Source organism: Condylura cristata, unplaced genomic scaffold, assembly GCF_000260355.1.
Source record: "Condylura cristata isolate star-nosed mole 26May11 unplaced genomic scaffold, ConCri1.0 scaffold00023, whole genome shotgun sequence".
In the NCBI taxonomy this organism is placed as follows: Eukaryota; Metazoa; Chordata; class Mammalia; order Eulipotyphla; family Talpidae; genus Condylura; species Condylura cristata.
This window is the reverse complement of record NW_004567124.1, coordinates 5,752,052-5,779,396: the sequence shown is the minus strand read 5'-3', so window position 1 is coordinate 5,779,396 and position 27,345 is coordinate 5,752,052. Positions and strand designations below refer to the sequence as shown.

Sequence of the window (27,345 nt, the reverse complement as noted above, 5' to 3'; positions counted from 1 at the left end):
CGCCTAGTTCTTCCTGTTTAAAATTCAGACTCTGGACTTTTCCTTTGGGGGCGGTTATGTATTTGTTTGGTGTGTTTTGGATTCTCCCCCAGCCCCTGTCTCTGGGATTTTAGGTCATCCAGGCTCAGCACCAACAGGTTTTCAGTACCCCAGTGCTGGTGGGCAAGGGTCCTTTTTCCAGGGCCCTGGATGGGTCACTGGGGTACTGGGGAAAAGGGAGGAACCTGGATGCATGGTTCATTAGTCCTGCCCTGCTGGCCCGTTCTCACCCATAGCCATAGCCGCTCCTCCACTGGCCCAAACTGAGGGTTTCCTGGCTCCCTGCAGCCCAGGAAGGAGATCAGCCACAGAACAGTTTTGGACACAAGTCACACTGTGGAGTTCTACCCCTTGAGAGCGGAGATAGGGCTCCAGAGCACCCAGCTTATGCTACCTGTGAGGTAGAGAAGACTGAATCCAGAGTCGGGAAATGGGGGCTCCCATCTTGGCCTCCCACCCCAGGCTGTGTGTGGGATTGTTAATCCCTTTCTGGGCCTCAGCTTTGTCAAAGGAAGGTGGCATAGAGCAAGTCAGCCCCTGAGGTCTTTCAGCCTGATGAGCTGTGATTTTAGGTCTTTGTGAGTGAGATGCTTTGGGGGACTCCAGGTGGATGATAGTTGGAAGAACAGGCAGAGGGTGAGGTACAGATCCAGTACCACCTCCTCCAGGCAGCCTTCCTTCTCTAAGACCCTTCCCAGCACTTCCTGCTTCCGACGGAAACACAGGGATGGTGTCAAACTTCAAATGAGACTTTGGGAAAGTTCTTAACCTCCCTGAATCTCAGTATTCATACTCTGTTAAACGGGGACAAGATCTGCACAGCTTTCTGTTACAGAGGAGGTGGCCAGGTAGTTATGGTCTTCTCATTGGCTGTGAGCTCCTAGAGGGTAGCGTCAGGTCTGACCCATCCTTGGGTACCCTGGCCAGGGAATGTTGGGAGGAGGGGGTGCCTCTGGGGGTGCCTCTGGGCTCACCTTGGATTCCAGCTCTTGTAAGGCAACTTCCTGTGCAGGTGTAACATGCTGGCCCCTTGCCTTGAGGCCTCTCTGGTGTTTGCTTTCTGCCTCCATGAAGAGAACAGGTAGGTAATGTTTGCCCTCCACCCTGCAGGGGGCAGATGCTAAGCTGCATTCTACCCTCAGCAGGATGGAGCCCCAGATGCCCATGGGGTGACTAGCTCAGTAACACCTCTGAGAGTGGCTTCCTTCCTCCCCTGCTTCCCTCATCCCAGTCCCTCATGTCTGACTTGGGGCCTGTGAAATGGAAGGTGGGTCAGTATGCTGCTGCAGCCAAAGGGCAGTTGGAGTCTCAAGATGGAGCCTGGCTGTGTAGAGTCTCTGTCCACATTCTCTCTGCTTGCCTGACCAGTCCAGTGAGGTCCTGGTGCATTGCCCTGTCTTGTGGATGGAACAGTGGGTTACAGGTGGCAGAGGTGAGTGCTGCATGCCCACCTGCAGATTCCTGGTTCTTCTAGTTCTCATTCCACTGGTCTCCCAAGGCAGGGACACTGCCACCCAGGCTTCACTCCTATCCTCCTTCTGTTTGTAGGTTTTAGAATAACTTTTTTGGTCACTGATTCTAGAAAAAAAAAGTCTGGCTGGGACCTTCCCAGGTGGTGCATCAGGTTCAAGCACAGCACTATTAAAGCTATCTGCAGCCACTGCAATATAAGTTCGATCCCCAGCCAGGAGGTGACCCACATGGCGCAGCAGACCTCTCCTGGCTCACTTGCTGCTCCCTATCTTTTAGCCCTTCCCCTTTGAATTTTCAGGGAAGACCCTATAACTCAGGCCAGGGGACTTAGGAACTTTCTGCACTCACCCCAAGGCCCTATAGCCCCCTCTCCCACCCCTCCACAAAGGGAGGCCTGTCTGCCCAAGGGCCTTGCAGAGGCCCAGTCATCGGAGCATGGACTTTGATTCCCATCCCATTTCCCTGGGCATGCTTAACCTAACCTCTCTAAATCTCAGTTTCCTCATCTGTAAAGTTGGACTAATGACATAGCCACCTACCCTCACAGGGCCCTTGTGAAGATTAAGTGAGGTAAGATAGAATTAAAATGCCTGGTACTAGGTGAATTACTCTATGTTCTGAGTAGTCCCGCCTCCTCAGACAACAGTATCTGGTTTCAGTGAGGTTTGGGGTGGGGGAGTGCCTGGAGTTTGGAGTCAGAGAATTAGGTCCTCTCCGGACTTTGCTACAGACTGGCTGTGGGACTTTGGTCTCTTCAGACTCCAGGACACCTCTCCCTTAGGGCTAATTGTGGAGAAGCTCCAGGGAGACAGCAAGGCTAGTATATCAGGGCCCGTCTCTGCTGGCCTGGCCCCAGCCCCACCCTAGCCAGCATGGGCACTAGGACAGGCGGGCACAGTGGTCAGCAGGCAGCCGGCTCCCAGCATCCTGCCGCCAGCTCCCCAGGTCGCCAGTCTGCACGTCCTGCCCTCCCCAGCCCGCCAGGGTGGCTGAGTACTTGGGGCCGATGGAATCAGCATGCCCTTCCCTCCTTTGTCTGCTGGTGCTTCCTTCCCTTCACAGCGTGCTTTCTGTTTTCTGGTTTATCAGGCCCTGGGGAAAGCCGGGGCCAGCCAGACTCCCAGCCGAGCACCCCTGGGAGGCTGCCAGCCCGGGAACAGACGTCTCTGTCTGTGGGCCCAGCAGCTCAGGCCTCCCTCCCTCCGCCTGACCCCAGCAGCTCCAGCCCACAGCTGGGCTCTCTCCCAGCCAGGGTGGGGGTGGGAGGCCCCAGAGTCCCTGGGTCCCAAAGCCTTTCTTCCAGAGGCTGGAAACCTGAGGCATGTTTAAGATACACTGAGCCCCCCTACCCCCAACACACACACACCTCACTTAGGAAGAAGGAAACTGAGGCCCAGGATCAGGAAGTACCTGGAAGGTCCTGACTCCCTCAGAGCAACAAGCCAGTTAAAGGATTTGTGTTCTGAAAGTCCACCCCTCCCTCACCGGGTGGTAGTCTGTATAGGGGTTAATGGTACCTTCGTGACAGGCTGCTTTGAAGGTTAGAGGGGATTGTGTAGATGAGTGCCCACCTGGAGCAGGCATTCTCTGAGGATGATAGTGGAGGAGGCATAAAAACTCTTAAATCACGTAACTAAACAGATAGATGCTATGTCTGAGGCATTAAAATTTTCTGACACTGAAAAATCCACTCATGCTATTCCTTAGAGCAGGGGCAAAATGAGCAATGACAGCCTGGTCCCAGTTCTCAACAAACTTAAGAGACTGTTCTAGAGGTGAGCCCTGTGGGTAGTCTAGTTTTGGTGACAAATTTGTCCATCTTAGAAAAGAAGGGGCATTTGGGATGGGCTTTGATGAGCAAATAGGAGTTTCTAAGGTGGAAAATAGCAGAGGAAAGTACCAGATAGAGGAAATAAGATGACAAAGATCAAATATATGTCCAAAAACAGTGAGCGGAATAGGAGTCCTGGGGAGAAGAGGATAGTGTCAGTGAAGCACCACACCAGTGCAGCTTCCCTGGCAACCATATTTACACTTCCTTGTTGGTTCTGTTTTTCTCCTATAATACATGTCAAATACATGTCATATGTGTTCTTCATAGAAAGGTTGAAAAGCCTTGGAGAGTGAACAAAAAGTTTAATTTTTTTTCACTTTAGGAGGAATTTTTGAAGTTTTTTTTCCCCCTCTCTCTTGGTATCTCCCTCTATTTCAGCTGGTTCTGCTTTTTACCAGGAGGGAAGGTTTCTTCTCTCTCTTTCTTTCTTTTTCTGGGTCCTACAATGAGCCCAGTGCTTCACATATATTAATCAACTTTCGCCATACTCTGGGGAGAGTGGGGGGTGTCTTTCCCTCTTTTTCACAGTGGGAAAATTGAGGCCCACAGCTGTGAAGTGACTCAAGGTCATACAGCTTAGGATCCACATTGGAACTGATGCCTGTCAGTCTTTAGAACTTCCTTCAACCACATTGGGGTCCACAGACAGGTCAGAAGGGTTTGGAAGTGCTGCAATTGCAGCTGAGATCTACTGGGGAAGAGAAGACTTTCTGGAGTGCAGCCAGCAGTCTTCATTAAACTCCCAGACAGGTCTATGTCCTGATTCAGAGCACTGTGGAGCCAAGCCAGAAGTGCTCCCAGCACTCAAGGTGCTTTCACACCTTGGGAGGCACAGCACATAGCTCCCTTGCAGTTACCAAGGTGGGGGACAGGAGAGGGCGTCACAGAGGGGAGAGAATAGGACCTCTTCTTTGGTCTTTGTTTCACTTGACTTGGTTCACCCTCAGTAAGTCCTCACATCTACCCTAAAACTCTCTTGTAGAAGCTCAGGCATATATTTACCACCACCACCACCCCCTCCTCTAAAAGCAAAAAGGAAGGCCCTCTCTGGTGGCGCAATGGGTTAAAGTGCAGCACTACGAAGCTAGCTGCAGATGCCTCACCACAAGTTCGATCCCTGTCCAGGAGATGACCCACAGCAGACCCGCTGCTCCTTTCAGCAGTGTACTTTGTAGATCTATCTATTCTGCTCCCCACTCTGTTTGTGGTGAATCCTCTCTCTCACAAACACACATTCCCCCCTGCACCTCTGGCTTGTACTCTAGTTCTGTATGCAGAGAAATAAAATAAAAGCAGAAAGGAGGCTCATGTTCCTGGGCACTTGTTACATTAGTACGATAACTAACTGTAGGCTATAAAAGACAAACACACAAATGACTCCTTGCAGATCCTTTGGGAAGAGATAGGCTTTGCTCAGGATACCTGTGTTGGGTTGCCCCTGAACCTCAAGACTTTGGACAGGTAAATCTGGTGACTCACATCCTCTACAGCAAGTGTCCAGGTCCTTCCTCCTGCAAGGCAGTGCCAGCTGCACTTGGGCTCTGCCCAGGCCTGTCTCCTCATCTGTAACATAAGTTGATAGAGATCAAGTTGATAGGAATCAAGTTGATAGGACATGTTGATCTCTTAGGCTTTTCCCAGTGCTCACTCTGTGATTTCAGTGATCAACTCATCAATTAGCTTTTGTTCACTCTGTTTCCTCTGCTGGGGTGCCCTACCTTTCTTTTCTGTCTAGCCCACTCCTACCCACTATCAAGACTGGTAAGTCTTCCCTGATCTCACAAACTAGAAGGGCTCGTGCTGAATTCTGGGATCTCTTCTCAAAGTACTGGTACCTTGACAGCACCTCTGGGACATTACAACTTCACCAGCTCAGGAGCCCCAGAAAGCAGGTGCTGTTTTTCTCAGTCTGGATCCCCAGTGCCACTAGCATAATGCCTGGCATTAGCCAGCGCTCTGTGTTTATTGAGTGAGTGAGTGAGTGAGTGAAGGTCAGTGGCCTAGAAAGCCACCCCATTGTCTGGGTGTCAGCGTCTTGGTGTGATTGGCCTATAGTTGGTATTTGATGTGGCTCAGATAGTAGGGCTGGGTGAAGTGCACACACCTATTTATTTGGCTTGACTGGTCTGCCACAGTGCACAATGCCACCTTAGTCTGAGGACTCAGGGACTCTGGGGAAGAGGGGCAGGGAGGGCAGAGTCTAGAGATTCTGACTGCACCTGCATGCCCAGGTCACCAGCCACCCCTGGGCCCAGCCTCCTGGTTATGCGGCCCATTTCTAGAGTCCAGACCATGGAGATAGTCCAGCTAGAGCTGGGAACTGCCAGGTCTGGTCAGCAGACGGAATGACTCCTGTGAGCAACAGCTCCCACCTGAGGCCCAGAAATAGACAGGGAGTCTGAGGCCTGTAGGCAGGATGGTCCTTTGCCCCAGGACTCCTCATCAACATCCTGGAGCTATAGAAGTTGAGAGGGTTGGGAACTCAAAGGCAACTTCGTCCAATTCTATGAATTATTCTTCTCTACACTTATCTCGAAAAGTGGCTGCGGGGAAGGGGGAAGGGTGTGTCTGAAAGGCCACACACCAAGTGAATATCACCACAACTGTCTTTTTGTCTTGTGGTTGTCACATGTTAGACATGAGATTAAGTGTTCCTCTTCCAGAAAAGTGTCTATTTTATAAATGAGGAATTGTGGTTTAGAGATAGTTAGCAGCCTGTGGAAGGTCATACAGTTGCTAAGTGATATAACCAGGACTCAACTTAGGTCTAGACCAAAGCTTGTGCACACACTTCTGACCACTGCTCAGTGACTGTTGTCAGTGACTTGTAGCTGAATGACAATGCTCGATTTTTGTTTATCCATATTTTCTAATATTTCTCCACCAATCATGGAATACTTGGATCATAAAGGCAGTTAAATAAAAACAGCTATTGTATTTAAGTTTGTGTACACAAGTGTGTGTTCAGTGATTTGAAACTAGTAACAGGGAATTTATTTCTGAAGCTCTTAAGTTTCTAGGCATATCTTTAAGCCTTCCTGTAAGCAACAGCCCCCTCTAAAAATTGTTAGAGACCCTCAGTCTTTCAACTTTCCCATCTTACAACTTAAGCTACTGTAAAATCATCAGTGCCTTTTGAAAACACCACCTGACTGTAGAATGTTTCCAGGCCCAGGCTCTGAGGTAACAGAGGAAACACTAGTGTGGGAATCAGGGGCCCGAAGTTCTGGGGTAGAGCCTGCTCTCTAGCCTGGAGCAAGCCTGGCTTCTTATGGGCCTTAGTTTCTCCATCTGTCAATGAGCACTGTACCAAGTGAGCGCTGCAGACCCTTCCTGGGGTGTTCTATTTGCAGAGTATTCTGTCAACTGCAGAGCCAAGGTGGAGATGAAGGTGCCATGATTTAACCCACATCTCTGTGACAGTAGGAATTTCAAATAGCTACCTGTCAAAATACTGGCAGAGCAAAGCAGGTAACGGCCTTCTGGGTCATCCCTCCAAAGTGTGTGAGTACAGAGTTCACTGGGGTCCTGTTCTGTGTAGTTTGTTCAGATATAAATACCCTCCAAACAGCCTTAGGCTGCCCTCTGAGTGCTCACATTAGACTGCTACATCTTGGGGATGGACCTCTAAGGGGGAGCCACTATTTAGTGGCTATTCCGTGTGTTTATCTCTTCTTGTGAGTTTGCAGTTGACTGGAGAAGATGGGAGGACAGTGCTTATCATTAAAGGAGTGGAGGTCTATGGGATTTCAGGATGGGGGATGGGCCACAAGCCTAGGACTCTGGTACTTACTCTGTTGGCCTTTATCTTTCTATGTCCTTAACTCCCTGGAGCAGGGCCTGTTAGGCCAGATCTCTTCCCTCTGTTGTCCTGCCCAAGTGGGAAGGGCACATTCTGTCCCCCCCCACCCCACCCCCCCATTGCCAATACCAAGTGCAGTTAACAAATGAAGCTGTAAGAGTAAGGGAAGCCTTCCTGGAGGAGGAGGTCTCTGAATAAGGAATGACAGTGTGAGGCAGGGAGATTCAACAAGAGATGAGACTTGGAACTATAAATCCTGGACCTTGGAGGCCATGGAAGCTGTCCAAGAAACCAGGACTTTGTTCTGAGATGGTGGGGAATTAGAGGAGGCGCATGGAGAGGAGAGCAGAGCTAAGGCTAGATGGATGCTGTAGAAAGCAGTAGCTGTGGGGAGGGTGAGGAACAGATGAGTATGGGCAAGAGCAGATGTGTGTGAAAGCCAGTGGGAGGGGTTAAAGAGGATTGCTAAAGTGTCTGGCTGGGAGAATGCAGGGAAATTGGAGGGAGGATGTATTCAGGGAGCCCAAGGAAGCCAGGTAGGGTGGTGCCCGGGGTGCAACCTTACAAAGGTGATTAGAGCAGAAGGGGAAGATGTTACTGTGCCATTTGCCCAGAAAGTGGTGGCATCTGTGAGTGTAGGGGAAGCTGTCAAGAGAGAAAGGGAGGTGAATGTGAAGCAGGGTGTCCTGCCATTCAAGGTAGTGTAGAAGGGCAGATCTTCAGGAGCCCAAGCAAAACAGGGCCCGAGGAGGAAGCCACGGACAGGGGTAGTTCAGGAAGGGAGCAGTGAGCAGGGCCCAGCAGCACAAAGGACTGTGTGGGCTTGGCCATGTAGAGGTCCCTGATGAGCCTGTCAAAAGGAGTTCAGTGGGAAAGATGAGCTGAAGGCAGATGATCTCTCTTAGCCAACCCCTTGCTTCTCTTTTGTGGGTCTCTGCAACAGCCTCCTGTCTGCTCTCCCTCCTCTGTCCTTCCTCACAGTCCTTCTACCCCACAGTGACTCAGGGCTCTTAAAAATACACCGTGTCTCATGACCCTCCACTACCCTTACCAAGAACTACCAGCTAGTCTTGCTATCTGGCCTCTGCTCATGACCGATTCATGTTCTGGGCCTTTGCTCTGGGGGACCTTCTAGCTTCTCTAACATCTAAGGGTCCCCTTCAGCTTCAGTGCCGTCACACAGGAGACACCCATGGCCCACACCCTGGGTCTACCTAGCTGGCAGATCTCAGGCAAACAGCGCCTTTGAAGGAACTTGCCCAAATCCTCTCCCCACCCATGTGTTTTACGCAACCTATATCCCCTGCAAAAATACTCCTCACAGCTGTAAGTTTTAAATTTGCCCCTAATCTGCCTTTCTCTTTAGAATGGGATGTATTGTGAAGGGCAGGGCCAGTTGGCTGATCCTCCATAAATTGCAATACCGGTCACAGTGTCTGGCATGGAGGACTGTCCTGTTGATTTGAATTAATGAATATTAATGAATGAATGAAAACAAAAGGTTAAATCTACAAGTTAAAGGAAGCATAGTGAATTAGTGCAGTGACTGGAGTGTTTTTTATTTATTTATTTATTTATCCATATAAGAACTGGGGTACAGGCCAGAGGTGCAGGGGTGAGAGGACTCACCAGAGACAAAGTAAAGTAGGGAGCAGAACAAGTTGATTGACTGAAACGCACTACTCAGGTCTGCTGCACGGTGTGGGTTACCTCCCTAGCAGGGGATTGAACTCCTTGGCTGTGGGACAGCTTCATAGTTCTGTGCTTTAACCCCTTGCACCATCAGCGAGGGCCCGATTGAGAAGTTTTATAGCACTTTCATAGTAGAATGTGATACTTGGAGAGAGCGGGAACTTGGTGTCTGTCTTCCTGTGGCAGTAGAGGGTTTAATGATGGTGACTGTCAGGCATGTTAGCCATGTTGGGCAGCCTGTCCTTCTCCCATCTCTGAAGTCTTAAAGTGCAACGGCAACGGGTTAGGAGTTGGCCCATGCACTATCAGCTCAGGATGGGGCATCCCCAGGGGATGAAGTACCCACTCTGGACCCCCACCCCAATCAGATTGCTTTCTCTCAAGTCCAGTCCCTGAGGCTAAGGAGAACCAGCTGACAGGGGGTAATAGGGCCTGTTGGCTTCAGGCACTCCTCTCTTCCCTCCCCAATTTCCCTGGTATTCCTGGGACCTAGGCCCTACAGCCTGACTGAAATATCCAAGGGTGTGATCAGGGAGGGGAGCCCCATGATCCTAACCTGTGCGAGTGGGGAGTGAGGTGCCCTAGGGTTGACCCTGGAGTAGCCAACAGGCTTCCCATAGGGTGAGACCAAGGAGGGAGTCCAGACACCTGACAGGCCAGAGTGGGGCACAGTAGGGCCCACCCCTTTCCTGCCCCAACCTCCAGGTCTCCCCTCCCCTGCCCCACCCCTCCCCTCCCTGCCGCCGGATGTTTGAGTTTGGTTTTTGTGATCTAGAGGGTTGGGGAGGGGCGGCCCGCCTAGTCGCCGCCTTATCGGGTCCTGTCTCCGCGCTGTCTCCCGCCGCCCAAGCCTCCCTGGCTGGCCCGCCTCTCCCCCCACCGGGCTCTGGCTCCGGCTCCACACTGGCGGCTGATCTCTCCTGACTCCCTAGGGCAAAACTGGGGAGGGGGTGGAGCCCTCAGAGAATGGGGGTGGGGTGGGGTGGGAGCCTGTCCCTAACCCCTGGGGCTTGGGGAGGTTGTGGAAAAACACTGGCTCAGGTGAGGTTGCTGGCAGTGGAGAGGCTCAGAAGGAGATCCCAGGGGGCTGAGGGGTCCCAACACCTTATTCTTAATATGGGAGAAACTGGCCAACTCTGGCCCCAGAAGGTCTTTTGGGGAGCGTCTGATCATGTTACTTGGAGGGCTGAGCAGGACCCCAGCTGGTCAAAGTCAGCCCCTCCCTAACTCACCATCAAGACCTTCCCCTTCTGGGCCTAGAAAGGCTTTCCTTTCTGAGTGCCAGTGGTAAAAAGGCAGGACCCAGCTGAGTCCAGCACGGTCCAACCTCCATTGAGGCCTGAGATGTCCAACTCAGACTCAGTGAAAGTGGCTGGGCTCCAGGGGCAGTGGAGAGGAGGACAGCTGATTCCTGCTCTTACTAGTGTCTCTCTGTCCTCACCTCTGCTGGTATTGCTCCCTCTGTTTAGACATCTGTCCTTTCTGCCAGGTGATTAGGGTTCCTACTTTCTTTCTAGGGCACCACCCGGTCCCATCTCCAGCCCCCAGATAATGGGGGTTTGAACCTCATGCATGACAAAAGGACAAAGCCTATCCTAAGTATAGGAGGGCTCTGGGGCTCAGTAGAAGGCACCTCTCTGCCCCCACCCTGGCTGGAGGTCTCCCCCCTTCCCCTCAGAGGCTGCAGGTAAAGACACTTGGAATGGGGGAGGTGGCAGAGCCTGCCACTGTGGGGCTCTATGTAAGACAGCCCTGTGCGTGAGAAATCACACACTGGGCAGCACCCCTGCCAGCTGCCACTAGGTCAGCAGAGTGGTGCTAGGCTGAGAGACAGGTGAGGAGCTTGGGCAGGGGTGCAGCAAGCACTGGGAAGCCCTGGGAGTGACAGGGGCAGCCAGGGAAGGCAGGACACACCTAGGAGAGGGTAATTGAGATAGTAAAAGGAAGAACATCAGGGGTGGAAAACAGGGAGCCCAATAGGGCAAAGGCCTAGAGCCCAGTGTAAGGCCTTTGAGCTATAGAAGGAGATAGGGCAACTGGGAAGGTGGGGGTGGAGGGAAATTCGGGGTAGACTGAGAAGGCTCTTAGTTCTGAAGACAAGGACCAAAGACAGCTTTCATATTGGTGACTGTAACTGTAACACACTAATGCAATGACAAATTATAGTGCTAACTAACTGTTGTACCCATTTCATAGTCAAGCAAACTGTGGCTCTGGCAAATGACATGGCCAAGGTCATGTCAGTAACTGGGCGAGCTAGAATCTGAACGCTGATCATCCGGTCTCAAAAATCCAGGCTGCCACCTCCCTGACACAGCTTCCAGGAATGGAGTTGTAGAGTGGGTTTTGGTTCCAATTGCTTCAACCTCCTCCCACCCTATTTTTATGGACTAGACATACAAATCTTAAGGGGGTCTAGGTTTGACCCCATTTTTCTACTTCCTACTTTGATACCTTTCTAGTGTTCCCAGGCTGGGAGCTGGTTAATATAACAAATTTCCCTGTCCCCATCCAATCTCTTGCCCTCCCACTCAGTGGGGCCAGAGCAGGGCCTGGGAATCTGTATTTTTATCTAATATTTTGGTGGTCTGGATCTGCTGTTTGCCCTCAGCCATTTGGTGCCCATAAACTTTTCCCTCCAGCCTCTCACTGAGCCCTTCTTGGCTGGTTTCCTTCATCCTCAGCTTGCCCCCCAAGGGCACATAATTCCCCATCCCCCTCCATTTGTGTGCACCCCAAGCCCTTCCTCTTCAAGCTGCCCCTCTCTTGGAAAAGTGAAAACACATGGTTTCCTAGGCAACCACATCCCTCCTCCCCACTTGTCCTGAGACCTCCCAGTGTCTCTTAAGTCTCTCAAAGGTTCAGAAGAATATTTCAAATACCAGCCTCCCCAGGCGGGGGCTAACAAAGGCTGAGTTCCCTGGAGGCCTGGGGTCTCAGGGGCAAGTTCCAGCCTATCGCCCTGGTTACCCTCTAGTAACTCCACTCAACAGCTTTCAGCTGAGAAGCTCACTGCTATTTGGCCTTAGAGACCTGCTTAGATGGTGGGCCTGAGCCCAGAGAGGGAAGTGATTCACCTTAAGTCACACAGCACTGTAGCCTGGGGAAGGGGCCGAAGAGAAGGGTGTTGGATTCATTGGGTACTAGCTACCTGCCAGCACATTGCTGCATACTCTGGACACATTAATTTCCCTTCCAGCAATGCTGTGAGGTCAGCTTCATTCCCATTTTATAGCTGAGAGAACTGAGAACCAGCAAGATGAAGTACTAGAATTCTCAGCAAATGAATGGCAGGGCCAAGTTTCAAGAAGCTGGATGTGTCTGCCTGACCAGGTCTTGTACTTAGACTGTGCTATTCTCAAGGCTGGGCAGGTTGGGGGATGATGAGGGTCAGTGGATTCCTTGCTGATTATTACTTTTATATTTCCTTTGTAGAAGTTTTGGCTGAAGTTGTTTGGGGGCTGGCTTCCAGATAAATTCCTCTCTCCCACCTTCTCTCAGTTCTGGATCCCTTGTTGTCCACCCCAAGGTGCCATTAAGGCAATATGCATACCTTTTCTCTGGGCCTCAGTTTGCCCACTGGTAATGTGAGGGGATTGGAGTAAAAGACTTTGAAGATCCATTCTGGCTCAGATATTCCTGTATTCTCACACCAGGTGTGATTGTGTGTGCAGTTGCAGGCAGTTGGGTGTGTTTGTGATTATGTGAATGTGTCTGATTAGGTGTGTGATTGTGTGTGGGTTGGTGATTATGTGTGTGAGAGACTATTATGTGAGGGGATTGTACATGTGTGAGTGTGTGTGAGTAGAGTGTGTTTATGATTATCAGTAAGTATAGAGGACTCCGTGCACTGTGAAATGTGTACATGTGTTTGGATGTGAGTATGTTTGTAACAGTGTGTGTGCGTGGATGGGGGATTGTGATCTGTGAGTCTGTGTGCCATTCCGGCCATCTGGCATTGTGAGGGCTCTGTGTGTGTATGTGGACGTGTGTGCACAGTTATGCGTGGGTGACTTGGCATCACCACACACATGCCATGGGTGTTGGAGGGCTGCGGAGCCTGTTCTCAGCCTGTTGGTCAGGACCCCTCCCCTGAGCCCCATGGGTGCAGCTTGGCCGGGCAAAGTAGGGACCCATAGCCACCCATGATGCCAGCAGGGCAGCAGAGCATACCCCTTTGGTAATCAGCTCCAGATGTGCGTCGCCCCTCTTTGACAGGAGGACGCTGGAAATGTGTTTTGGCCCCAGTCAGTTCTGTTTAGGGGGAAAAAAACTAAAGGGGGTGGAGAAAAATCCCCAAAAGGCAAATCTTTATTGAAGCATTTCGTGACACGCACACCAACTAATTGATTTCCTTATTAGTAGCAGATTTTTCTCCCAGCCGCTTCTCCTGCCTGAACTTATAAAATCGAAGGGTGGAGAGCCAGTTCATACAGTCCCCGGAGCCAAGTTTCTCCTGACTACTCCCAAGGCCAGGGAGTCAGCAAGGGCATGTGTGCTGGCCTTTCTGGGGTCTAAGTGGTGGGGGGCACGGTCACCTGTGGAATCAGGTTTCAAAAGCCAAGAAAACCCCCATGCCATCATTAATTTGCCTCTTCACCCATACACCACTGCCTGAAATCCCATCACTTACCTGGGATTTTCCTTCAGGTCAAAATGTACATGCATATGTGTGTGCTCTGAGGACCTCTCGGTCATTTACAACCAAGGCTCTCAGAACCTCAATTTTCATGTCTGTGCAATGGGAGTCTCCCATTACTGGTGTTATGGGGTGGTGGTAGAAATGTATTAAGGTCATGTGTGTGACCCCTAAAACCTTTTGTACACAGAGGTTATTCCCACTGTGATCACAGTGACTGTCCCACATGTAGCACCTGTCAATGACACAACTCAAGCCTTGCAGGTCACAAGGAGGAATGGATCTTACACTGAGCAGAGCGGGGAGGACGTGGGTGGAAATCAACTTCAGTCTCCCAGGAGGTCTTCCCTCTGCAACCAGAAAGCCAAAGCCACCCCTTCTCAAGGCTTCTCAAGGTAGCAGGTGGGAGGTCAGACTTCATCCAAGGGCGAGTGAAAAGAGAGGAGAAAGCACGTTACCCAAATGGTCCCACTGTTATCCTGATTTGTCAGAGGAAGAAACTGAGGCACAAAGTGGTTTACAGACTATTCTAAAAGTCATCTTAGCACAAGAAGTGGGGATCTAAAGCAAGGTCTGACTGATTCCAAACCTTTATTATGCCTTTTATTCATTTAACACAGAAGTGCAGTTCCTTCTGTGAAAGCAGAGATGGGAGAGATAGCTTGGGTCCTCTCCCTGGAACATCTCAAGGGACAGACAGATAAGGAAAAAGGTGTGGCAAGACCTGTGATAGGAGAGCTGAAAAGGGCCTCTAAGATTGATTCATACATCAGGGAAGACTTCCTGGAAGGGGTTGGCGTAGAGTAGGCAGAGTAGGCTGAGCCTGCAGGGCTGACCTTCAGTGACATGTGTGGGCATGACTATACCAGAGGTCAAAAGGTCCACACACTTATGTAACTGCTCAATGACACATGCCAGCGCCCCCTTCCCTCTCCAGTGCCAGGCTGGTCTTTTCGGCCCCACGGCCCCCAGACATCCTCATTGTCAGAAATCTTAACAGCACATCTAGTTCCCTATATTGGTGGGAGAATGTGACTACAAAGGCACATCGAGGCCCCACATCCAGGCTGGTGTTCTTCGTTCTGATCTTGTAACCGTCCTCTGACTGGAAACTGGAGTCCAGGCTGGGACGACAGCCCTGACGCTTGACACGTCCCCTTCCAGTCCACGTAGACTTCCTGGGAATGACCAGGGGCCTCTGTGCAGTTCCTGTTCCCAGCGGCTCACAGTCGCCAGGCCCAGGGAGACAAAACGTCCCTGAATGTGGTAGGGCCTGGAACAATATGGGGCGGGTAAAGGAGGGCCACAGGAAGTGTGGCGGGGACAGCTGGGGAGCCGGGCGGGGCTGGGGGTGAGGCAGGGTCTTGTGACTTGATAAGGTGACTCCACAGGAAAAGAGCCAGAGTCCAGGGGAGGCGCTGAAATGGCCAACAGGATGGGACTTCTAGATCCCATTCAGACATGTCTGTGTACCAAGGGCATTAAATACTATCCGACCAAACTTGCTCTAGTCATTGACCTGTCAGGTAGATACTAGGCTCCTGACTTCACAGAAGAAGCTGTGATGTGAAAGCCAAGGCCCGGCGGGAGCAGCAGGAGAGCCTGGATATGCCCCAGCCCACGTGCCTGCCCAGCTTCCCAGCTGATCCCTACCCCAGAACAGGCATACTCTTGGGTTCCAAAGCCTCCTACTGGGTCTTCACACCCCTGAAAAGACTCAACAAATGGGGCCATTTTGCCGTTGGAACTTAGAGCTTAAAAAAAAATGTTTGAGACTGGGGAGAAGTGTGTCTTGGCTCCCAAATACAATGAAAGGAATAATCACAGTAAAAGTCATATTCCCTAAAGGATCTATGGGTTTATTATGCTTCAGAGGGGGGTAGGATGTCCATGTGAGTGTGCCTGGGGTGGAGGGAAGGCTTAACACAGCTTGGTAACTGGAGGTCCTAATCCACATGTGAATTCCCCTGTTGTGCCTGGCAGGGACATTCAACCAGCTCTCACCCCTGGATCTGGCACTTTACATTCTCAGTCTCTCTGCCCCACACCCCTGTTTCCTTTCTAGCAAAATGGGACCAGCTCTGAGCCCTCCCTGGTGTGCAATGGGTTAAAACACACAGCACTATGAAGCTATCACAGCCACTGCAGCACTTGAGTTCGATCCCCAGTCAGGGAGCTGACTCACATGGTGTGGCAGACCTCTCCTCTCCTGACCCGCCCACTGTTCCCCTCAGCAGTGTATTTCAGTACATCTGCCCGTTCTGCTGCCTGCTCTGTCTCTGGTGAAGCCTCTCACCTCCCTGCACCTCTGGCCTGTACCCCAGTTGTGTATGTATAAATAAATAAATCTTTTTTTAAAAAATGGGACCAGCTCTTACTTGGTTGAGGGAGCACTAAGTACAATCACATGTACAGAGGGTCTGGCCCCGTAATTGGGGCTCAGCTATTGTTCTGGCCTCCTTAGGCTGCCCGGCCCAATTTCAGGAAGTCTTTTTTGGCTGGAAACATCTTAGGATGAAAGAATGTTGGAGAGAGAGGCCCATTACAGATAAGGCAGAGCCAGCCTCTCATGTGGGAGGGTGACTTCAGGAACCCAGAAGCTCCTGCCTTCAGCTCAGTTCCCACTCGCACTCTGTGCCAGATCTCCCGCCCTCGGCTTTCACCCTTCCAGCCTCTGGCTTCAATTAAGTTACAGTGGACAGCCCTCCCCCACCTCCATCGGGGTGCTAGAAGCAGAGTCCAGGTCAGATTTATCTCTGTTTCTTTCTTTCATATTTTAAAAACAGCTCTCTTGAGACATAGAGTAAAATGCATGTCCTTAATGAGTGCAACATGAAAACTTTTGACATGTTTACATTCATGAAACCACCATTATGATCAAGAAAATGAGCATGCGCATCCCTGCCAAAAGTTTCTTTGTGCCATTTTATCATTTTCCCTCTCTCCTTTTCTGCCCTTCCACCTCCACCCTGGGCAACTCCTGAGCTGCTTCAGGTCACTATACATTAGCTTGCATTTTCAAGAATTTTATGTAAATGGATTCAGACAGTATGTTTTGTGTGTTAGGTTTCTTTCCTATTGTGCCTATAGGAACAATTTGTTCCTTTTTATTGCTGAATAGCATTCCATTGAAGGGATAACCTACAACTTGTTTATCCATTTATCCTTTCATGCATCCCGATGGGTATTTGAGATGTTTTCTTTTTTTTGGTATTATACATAACCCACTAGGAATACTGGCACACAAATCTTTGTATGAATACAAGCTTTCACTACTTTTGGGTAAATACTTAAGAGTGAGATGTTGGGTCACCTAATAGATATATGTTCAATTTTTTTAGAAAAGATTTATTTATTCATATGAGCACTGGGATGCAGGCCAGGGGTGTGGGGGCAGGGGAAGGGAATGTATGGGACTGGGGTGAGAGGATTTGCCAGGACAAAGTGGGGAGTAGAACAGGCAGATTGATTGAAATACACTGCTGAGGGAGCAGTAGGTAAGACAGGAGAGGTCTGTTGCACTGCGTGGTTTCAGCAGCCTGGCTGGGGAATCAAACTCTTGCTGCAGTGGTTACATACAGCTTCACAGTGCTGAGACTTACCCTTTTGCACCACTGTGGAGACCCTATGTTCAGCTTTTTAAAAGAAACTGCTAAACTATTCTCCGGTATGGTGGTACCATTTTTATTCCAATCAGTAGTGTAAGAGAATCCCAGTTGCTCCATATCTTTGCCAACACTTGGTATGATGTGTCTTTTTGGTTTAGATAGTCTATTGAATAATAGGTGTGTAGTGATATCTTATTATAGTTTTAACTGACATTTTCCTAATGACATTAAACATTTTTTTCATTTGCCTATTTTCCACCTTTATATCTTCTTTGGCAAAGAGTCCTTATAGATCATTTGCCCTCTTTGCAATTGGGTTGTTTATTTCTGGTACTACGGAGTTTTGAAGGTTTTACATATATGTTCTGGGTACAAATCCTTTTTCAAATATCTGGATTGCAAGTATTTTCTCTGACCTTGTGGCTTATTGTTTCATTTCTTATCAGTGCCTTTCAAAGAACAGGAGTTCTTATGTTGATGACGTCCAATTTACAATTTTTTTTCTTTTATCGATTATGTTTTTGGGCATGTATCTAAGAAATCTTTGCTTAATTCAAGGTCAGATATTTATCTCCTAAGTTTTCTTCTAAAGTTTTATAGTATTAGTATGGTATAGTATGTGAATCTATGATTTGTTTTGAGTTGATTTTTGTATTTGGGCCAATGTATGAATTGAATCTTTTTTTGTGTGTTCCTTTCATATAGATACACAATTGCCCCAGCACCATTTGTTAAAAATACTCTTATTTCCTCCCACTGAATTATCTTAGACTGTTATTTATTTATTTATTTATTTATTTATTTATTTATTTATTTATTTATTTATTTATGCTTTCAGAATTGGGGTACAGGCCAGAGGTGTGATGGGTGAGAGGATTCACCAGAGACAGAGTGGGGAGCAGAACAGGCAGAATGACAAAGTACACTGCTGAGGGGAGCAGCGGGCGGGTCAGGAGAGGTCTGCCGCCATGTGGGTCAGCTCCCTGGCAGGGGATGGAACTCTTGCTGCAGTGTTTCTGTTCATAATGCGGTGCTTTAACCCATTGCACCACCAGGGAGTGCCCCATCTTAGACTGTCTTTTAAAAAAAAAATCAATGAACCATTTACATGTGGATCTATTTCTGGGCTCTATTTTGTTTCATTGATCAGTTTGTGTTATCTTGGGGGCAATGTCAAATTTCCTTACTTTAGCTTTATAATAAGCCTTGTATATGTAGTATAAATCCTCCAACTTTTTGTTTTCAGAATTATTTTGGCTTTTTAGATCCTTTGCATTTCTTTGTAGATTTTAGACTCAACCTGTCATTTTCATTTTTTATGATTTATTTATTTATGCATACAAGAACTGGGGTACAGGCCAGAGGTGAGGAGGGTGAGAGGATTCACCAGGGACAGAGTGGGGAGCAGAACAGGAAGATGTACTGAAACACACTGTTGAGAGGAGCAGCCGGTGGGACAGGATTGGCCTGTCATGCCAAGTGGTTCAGCTCCCTGGCCAGGGATCAGACTCGTACTATAGTGGCTGCAGACAGCTTCATAAATGCTTTGCTTTAACCTGCCGCACCACCAGGGAGGCCCAACCTGTCATTTTCAATAAGAAATGCCTCTTGGGATTTTGATTTGGATTGCCTTGAATTAAATATCCATTTCTTCCATTTGGATAGAATTAATATCTTAGCAATATTTAGTGTTCTGATACATGAAGGCAGTCTCTGTGTTACCTATGAATGCTTTAATTTCTGCTTAGCAATGTTTTATCATTTTTATTGTGTAGGTGTAGCCCATCTTATATCAGACTGATCTGTAAGTCTCTAATACTTTTAAATGCTATTTAAAGAGTACTGTTTTTGTTTTAAATTTCAAATTCTGGATTATTGATACTTTCACTTACAGGTAGCAGGAACTGGGTTTACCCTGCTATCTGAAACAACTGAAAGAACATATAGAGTCCTCCCTGGTGGCACAACGGGTTAAAGCACAGCACTATGAAGCCAGCCACGGCAGCCTCAGCACAAGCTCAATCCCAGGCCAGGGAGGTGACCCATATGGTACAACAGATCTCTCCTGTCTCGCTCCCTGCTCTTCTCAGCAATGTACTTCGTCAATCTGCCTGTTCTGCTCCCTGCTCTGTTTCTGGCATGTACTCTCAGTTCTTTATTCATAAATAAATAATCTTTGAAAAAGAAAGAACACATATAAAATATAAGATACAATGGCTCCCAAGTATTTAGATAACAGGCTCTAGATAACAGTGATGGAAAACAAATGAAGTAAGCTATGATTGCCCTGGTTTACCATCTGGAGAGCATTTCCAGGTCACAGGAAGGGACAAACCTAGGCAGAGCTCAGCAGTAACCCTGAGTTGAGAAGATGGAGCCAGAAGTCTTTGGAGGCTAAGATAGCTAGAATTCACAGAGAAGAATACTTCAGAGTGGAGAGATACTTAGGGAGAGAAACCTAGTTCTACATAGTATTCAGTCAAGTGCCGCTCAACACACATATCTGAGAAAACTACCCAAAGCCAGGAAAGAACCCTCAAATATTAGAAGGAACAGTACCTGGAACTCTATAGGGCTCAAAGTAGTACCCATTCCTAACAACCAGGGTGTTGGGGCACCAGTTAGAGCACTGTGAAAGATCTCATCTCTGTAGTGGGAGACTTAACCTTTGACTAAGTGGTATTCTTGCTCTGCCTCATGAAGTTTGACATCAATACCTCTAAGAATCAGTCACTTTCCAAGATATTTGTTCATGTCTCAGAACTAATTTCAAGAATAATTTGGAGAATACCAAAGGAATTTACCCTGAAAAGTAAAGAGTATAATGCTTTGCATGTTATCAGAATTAGGAGGCATGCAAGAGAGAGCTTTTTACACATAATTAAGGTAGAGTACAAAACACAGCTATTCTAAGTGTGTTTCATAAACCCAAGGAATTTAAGATTGAACATGCTAGATAAAACCATACAAGATATAAAAAAAAAAATCCCAAAATAAAAACTCTAAAGATAAAAAAAACCACAAAGTCTGAGATGAAAAATAGATTGAAAAGGACCAATGACAGAATGGATGTTATAGAAGAAAAAAATAGCGAATTTGAAGACACAGTTTAAAAAACTACCCAAATGAAACAGCAAGAAAAGTGAATGAAGACAAATGAACAGTGTGTCAATGAACAGTGGGCTTCTAGAGATAGATATATGTATAAATGGAATCCCAGAAGGAAAACAGGGTGTAGGATTGATTAAAGATATCAAGCAATAATAACCAAAAATTTTCCAAATTTGATGAAAATATGAAACACAAAGATTCAAAAAATTGAACAAAGTCCAGCAAAAGAAACATTAAGACAACTAAACCAAATACATTATAATCAAATTGCTTAAAGCTAGTGGTTAAGAGAAAAATTTATAAACAGCCATAGGAAAAACAAGACATTGCTTATAGAGAAACAAAGGGAAGAAGAATAGCATTGTACATAAAGACAGGAAAACAGTTGAGCATCATCAAAATAGCTAAAGAAAAATGAAAATCTGTACCCAATGAAAACATCTTTCAAAAACAAAAGTGAATCAAAGATTTTTTCTGATATAGTGGAAAGAATTTTTTGCTAGTGTATCTGTAACGATTTTTATAGCCTAAATTCTTTAGGCAGAAAGAAAATGACGCCTGATAGAAATTTAGATCTACCCAAAAGATAAAGAACAGTGGAGTGGTTAAATTTAAAAGACTACTGGCCCTCCCTGGTGGCGCAGCGGGTTAAAGCACAGCACTGAGAATTTAAAGCCGCTTCCGCATGAGTTCGATCCCCGCCTGCCCCGGAGGTGACCACATGGCGTGGCAGACCTCTCCTGACCCGCCCGCTGCTCCCCTCAGCAGTGTACTTTGTTGATCTGCCTGTTCTGTTTCCCACTCTGTCTCTGGTGAAGCCTCTCACCGCCCCTGAGCCTCTGGCCTGTACCCCAGTTCTGTATGAATAAATAAATAAATCTTTAAAAAAAAAAAAAATTTAAAAGACTACTTTTCTTATTAGTTTATTTAAAATATAACTTACTGTTAAGGAAAAATAATTGTTATGTTACTTACAACAAATTTAAATGTAAAATGTCTGAAAACAATAGGTCTTATATTTAGTGTGAAGTTATATTGTATGATTTGAAGATAGACTGATAAATTTAAGATGTATACTAAAGAAACCACTAAAACAACACACACAGTTACAGCTTATCAACTAGCAAGTGGAGGATAAAAGAAAAGAAAAGCCACTTGGTTAATGCAAAAAGGACAAAAAATAGGAAAAGTGAAACAATTTACAGATGGTACACATATTGATAGAAAACAAATAGCAAAATGATAGACTTAAGCCCAGTCCTATCAATAATGTGAACACTCCAGTTAAAAACCAGAGCAGGTCAAACTGGATAACAAAGAAAGAACCTCATAAATTATATTACCCAATCTACTTCTTTTTAAAAAAATTTATGTGTACAGAACTGGGGTACAGGCCAGAGGTGTAGGGGCGGTGAGAGGATTCACCAGAGACAGAGCGGGGAGCAGAACAGGCAGACTGACAAAGTACATTGCTGAGGGCAGCAGTGGGCAAGACAGCAGAGGTCTGACATGCTATGTGGGTCAGCTCTGGGGCAGGCCGGGGAATGGAACTTGCACTGAAGTGGCTGCGGCCAGCTTTCAATGCTGTGTCCTAACCGGTTGTGACACCAGGGAGGGCCCCATTCTATTTCTGTTATTCAATCAAAACATAAAATTTCACTGTTTTCACTTATATAAAAAAGACTAATTATTGAAAAGGTAGTGGGGAAATATTATGTATAATATGTGCTGCTGGCTTTGACAATTTAGATGAAATGGAGAAATTCCTTGAAGGGCACAAATTTCCAAGTGTCTCTTTAAGAAGAAAAAGTAGTGTGGGGAGGGAAGAGCACAGGGCTATGGTGATGGCACATGGGAAAATTGGTGGTAAGAACTTTCCGGGACTACACTTGAGAGGAGAAAGCAAACACTGTACAAAAATAAACAATGATGTAAGAATATATGTAAATAAATTATAATTAAAGAGAGAGACAGAGCCAGCCCTACCACAGTCATACTCACATGTTGTTCTGTAGCTTCAGCAGGCTACACATAGCTTCACTCTGCTCATGTATAAAATGTTATGTTAAAAAAAAAAAAGGGCCCTCCCTGGTGGCGCAGCGGGTTAAAGCACAGCACTGAGAAGCTAAAGCCACTTCCGCATGAGTTCAATTCCCGCCTGCCCCGGAGGTGACCACATGGCGTGGCAGACCTCTCCTGACCCTCCCGCTGCTCTCCTCAGCAGTGTACTTCGTTGATCTGCCTGTTCTGTTCCCCACTCTGTCTCTGGTGAAGCCTCTCGCCGCCCCTGAGCCTCTGGCCTGTACCCCAGTTCTGTATGCACAAATAAATAAATTAAAAAAGAAGAAGAAGAAGAAGAAGAAAAAGTAATCTGAATGTCTATTAATGACAGAAATTGTAGTGAAAATCTTCTCACATAAAAAACTCTAGGCCAGATGGCTTCTCTGAAGAATTCTATTAGACATTAAAAAAAAAAAAAAGCATAGTTTTTTCCCCCCAGAAAATCTTCTGGAAAATTGAAGAGGAGTGTATCCTTTCTAATACATTTCATTAAGGCCATCATTGCTCTTCCACCAAAACCAGTCAATAACATCACAAGAAAACTACATCACAATAATTTATAGCAAAATTATAGCAAATTGTGTTCAGCAATAAGTGAAAAGGACAATACATTATATCAACCTTGTCCAGGAATGGTGCCTATTAAAAATATCAATGTAATTCACCATATTAACAAATCATATGATACATCATATGATACTTTCAGTAAGTGCAGAAAAAAGCTTTTGAAAAATATCCAACATCCATTCCTCATCAACATTCTCAAAAAATTAGGAGTAGGAGGGAACTTCTCAACTTAGTAAAAGCATCTATGAAAAATCTATAACTAACATTTGGATGGTGGAGGTAGAGGGAATGCTGTTCCCTTAAGGTCAGGAGGAATACAAGGCTTCCTGCTCTCACAGCTTCTATTCACCATTGTCAATGATGCCAAGTAGCTAGATGCTGGAGCCTGAACCAGGCCTCAGCTCCACCTAGGGTGTAAGGGGAGTGAACCCACCAGCTCTGCCTGGGGAAGAGCCCTGACTTTAGTATCTGTAGTGCCTGGATCCAAATTCTGCATTTGCCCTTTACTTGGTATGTGATGGAAGGAGGAAGATACTTCACCTCTCTGCCTCAGTTTTCTTTTCTTTCTTTAAGATTATTTATGCAAAATGGCACATCTTCAAACAACTAGCAACAACAAATGTTGGGGAGGATGTGGAGAAAAAGGAACTCTCCTGCACTGCTGGTGGGAATGCAAACTAGTACAACCACTATGGAAAACTGTTTGGAGGTTCCTCAAACTGCTAAACATGGAGCTTCCCTATGACCCAGCAATCCCACCCCTAGGTATCTACCCAAAAGACACAAAAACACTGATTGAAAAAGATACTTGTACCCCCATGTTTATTGCTGCTTTATTTACAATTGGAAAAACATGGAAGCAGCCCAAATGCCCAAAAGTAGATGACTAGATTAGAAAGATGTGGTACATATATACAATGGAATATTACTCAGCAACCAAAAAAGAGAAACACATGTCTTTTGCAGCAACTTGGATGGAGCTGGAAAAGATCATGCTTAGTGAGATAAGCCAGAAAGAGAAAGAAAAATACCGGATGGTTTCACTCATAGCAGGAGTATAATGGACCAGGCGAGAAAATAACAAAAATAATGAACAACCATATACCAGAGACATTCTGTGGGGGTGGAGTGGGGAATGGGATCAAAAACGGGGTGGGGGAAGGGAGGGAAATGCAACGGACTATGGTGGTGGCACAGGGGTGATTTGGTGATGGGAAACCCGCGGGGATTACAATCGAGATGGAAAAAAAAATGTGCAAAATGATGTAAAAATAAACTTTTGTAATAAAAAAAAGATTATTTATGCATACAGAACTGGTGTATAGGCCAGAGGTGCAGGGGTGGTGAGTGGATTCACCAGAGACAGGCAGCTTAATGAAGTACACTGCTGAAGGGAGCAGCAGGCAGGTCAGGAGAGGTCTGCAGTACCATGTGAGTCACCTCCAGGGACGGGAATTGAACACGCACTGAAGAGGCTGTGGCCAGCTTGCAGTGCTGGGCTTTAACCCATTGTACTGCCAGTGTGGGCCCTGCCTCAGTTTTCTTATCTGTAAAATGGGGATAGTGACATATAGCTCAAAAGAATGTTAGCATTTTACTCAGTGAAAATGCTTAGAGTGCCTAAAACATAACAAATGCCCAGAAAATGCACTGCCTGGTCTAACAAGTGCAGGGGTGGAGTGGGGTGGGGGCAAAGCAGGAGGGCAGCTTTGTTTCTCTTGGGATTGAGGGTTCAGAGAGATAGAGGCCTACTGAGGCTTGAACTGGGCTTTATTTCACACCCTCATTCCTAGTCCTTTAGTCAGTCATTCAACCAACCTTTACCAGCTGTTCATATCTCTAGGCTGTGCCTGACCTTGAGGAAGGAGCTGGGGTACAACTGTGAACAAGACAAAGTTCTGACTTCATAACGTTCACACCTCAGGAAACAGAGTTGTGGATGACTCAGGTAACAGAGACCCAGAAGGAAAGGCAAACTGGCAGGGGGACATCAGTGCTATGATGAAACCCACAGAGTGGGTAGTGGGAGGTGCACAGGGAGGTATTTTATGCTGGATGGTACAGGAGAGGCAAGCCATTCAATGGGATAAAAGTTGAATCCGGAGTTGCACATCCCCACTCTGCCAAAACTGCGAGGCCTTGAACAAGTCACCTCTCTAAGCCTCAGTTTGCTCATCTGCACAGTATAGGGCAGTAACAATATCTAACTATGGGCACTTCAGGGAGCAGTAAGTGAGCTAATAAATGTGAAGAGCTCATACAGACCTTGGTACATTAGTAAGTACTAGAAGTGTTTGCTGCTTCTGCTTTTTTTTAGCAAGGGTAAATTCCCTGAGGTGGGAAAAGGCTTGGGATGCGCCAGAAGGAACAAGAAGGGCAGGAGTAAACAAGAGGACAGGGATGAAGTTAGGAAGGCAGGGTGTGAGTGGACTGAGACAGCTTCGTGCTGCCCCTCCATTCCCGGTCATTGTTCAAGTTCAGGTTCACTGGGCGCTGCTCAGAGGACTGCTGAGGTTCCCCACTGCTATCTCTGTAACTCCCACCTCCTAGTGTGATCTTCAAGGCTCTCCAGAGCCTCTGATTTGCCTGTCTCCCAACCCTCCATCTTCTCTGATCAGTTGCAGTCCCTCATCTTTCCCCAGTTGCTTGGTAAGTGCTCATCAAAACTGTTCCTTTCACAGAGGAGCCAGGAAACCACAGATGGATCTGACTTAGTCTGGGTCACCCAACAGATTAGGGGCTAAGTCTGGAGTCTAGGTATTCACGACTGCACCACAGCTCTAGCTTCTTAACTGAGCCTACATAGCTGTTATCATAACATGACTTGAGGAAAGGGGGCAGGGGCAGAGAATAAGAAAGGTGGAACTAACTGGAAAGGATTCCTATAAGGACACTGGTGTCTGGGCCCTTTTAATGCTAAGCACTCTGGTCCTCAGAGAGGTCATTTATGAGGCTGGGACACTGGGAGAGTAGATGGCACCCATCTGTCTTTGCTTGTGTCCATCCATTCTACTCTAAAGGACCTGGGATGTCCATCTGGTAAATGACTGTTGTTCAGCCTCCAGCAGGATGCTGAGAAGCAATGGCAGAGACTGCACAGTGGACTGTGGCGGAGGTTTAGCTGGGGAAGGCACAGACCCCAGGAAAAATACAAGCAATTCTATGAAGTGGTTTATTTTGTGAGGGCTGCCCAAACAAAATACCACAGACTGCCTTAACAACAGAAAATGATTTTCTTACAGTTCCAGATGTTGGAAGACCAGATCAAGATGCTGAAGGGTTGGTTTCTGCTGAGGCCTCTCTCCCAGCTTTGCAGACAGCTACCCTCTTGTTGACTCTTTTCTGTGGGCACTCATCCCTTGTGTCTTTTGGTGTATCCACATTTCCTCTTTCATAAGGACATCAATCAGTGTGGATTAGAACCCACACTTACTGCATCACTTTAACTTAATCACTTCTTTAAAAGTCCTATCTCCAAATACATCCCCATTCTGAAGTACTAGAGGGTTGGGGCTTCACAATGAACTGGGGAGGGGGCACAGTTTAGCCATAACAAATCAAATCCTAATCACTGCCTAACCCGGAGCAGGAGAGCAAAGACTCAGGAATCCCAGGAGAGAGGCCTTAAGAGTTGGGCGTTCTGGGAAATTTTCCTGAATGCAAGAAACTTGGTTTTGGTCAAAAGAAGGAAGGACATATGAGGCCTAGGGGACACACACACAGGATGTGTTTTTGGGAAGATACATTCTTTAGCTATCTAAAAGAGGCACAAGGGCTGGCTGTTCTCGTGGGGAGTGTAGTATTAAGGGACCTTAAATTCTGAGTGGCCTTAGATGGCAAAAGAACAGCTTGAGCTTGGTTCTCTGGTGGTAGATTGTACTTGAGGACATTGTGAATACAAGGAAGATATCAGTTATGCTTTGGGCAGGAATCAGGGAAATTAGAGATTTAGAGCAATGGTTTTTAAATTTGAAAATGTGTGTCAGTATCAGCTGGAGAGCTAGTTAAGCCATCTCTGTAATTGCTATTCAGTTCTGGAGATGGTCTGGGATGGGGTGGAGAATTTGCATTTCTGACCGTCAGGGAATTCTGTTAATGCTGGTATGGGCATCACAACTGGAAAGCCACTGGACGCTTTGCTAAAGAACAAGGGTGGGCAAGGATATATTTTATCTCCTGAAGCCCGAGGCTAATACCATCCATTACTGACAGAAAACTGAAGCTCAGAAGGCAGTGACCACAGTGGGGGCTTTTCCAGACGTTGAGCCTAAAATCGTGTCTCTGGGTTGCCTGCCAAAGCAGGAAGCGTTTCCGACCTCTTCCTCCTGGGTCCACGTGGTGTAGGTCTTTCTGAGGGCACTGCCATTTTTGGTACTTGGAAAACATCCCAAATAGCTGGGTCTGTCTGAGCGTGCGTGCATGTGTGCGTGCGTGCGACAGTGAGAACGTGCAGACAGCACCAGCTTTCCTGTCGCCCCAGCGGCTAAGCAGCTTCTGCCCAGGTCGGCCCCGCCCCCTC

The 27,345-nt window shown here is 47.2% G+C and overlaps 1 protein-coding gene across 1 annotated transcript in view; it reads right to left on the bottom strand.

The window, feature by feature from the left end:
* LOC105853979 (collagen alpha-1(XVIII) chain-like) overlaps positions 1-27,345 on the bottom strand; it is an 82,703-nt gene that overhangs the window by 54,544 nt on the left and 814 nt on the right. The gene's annotated exons all lie outside the window — the stretch shown is intronic.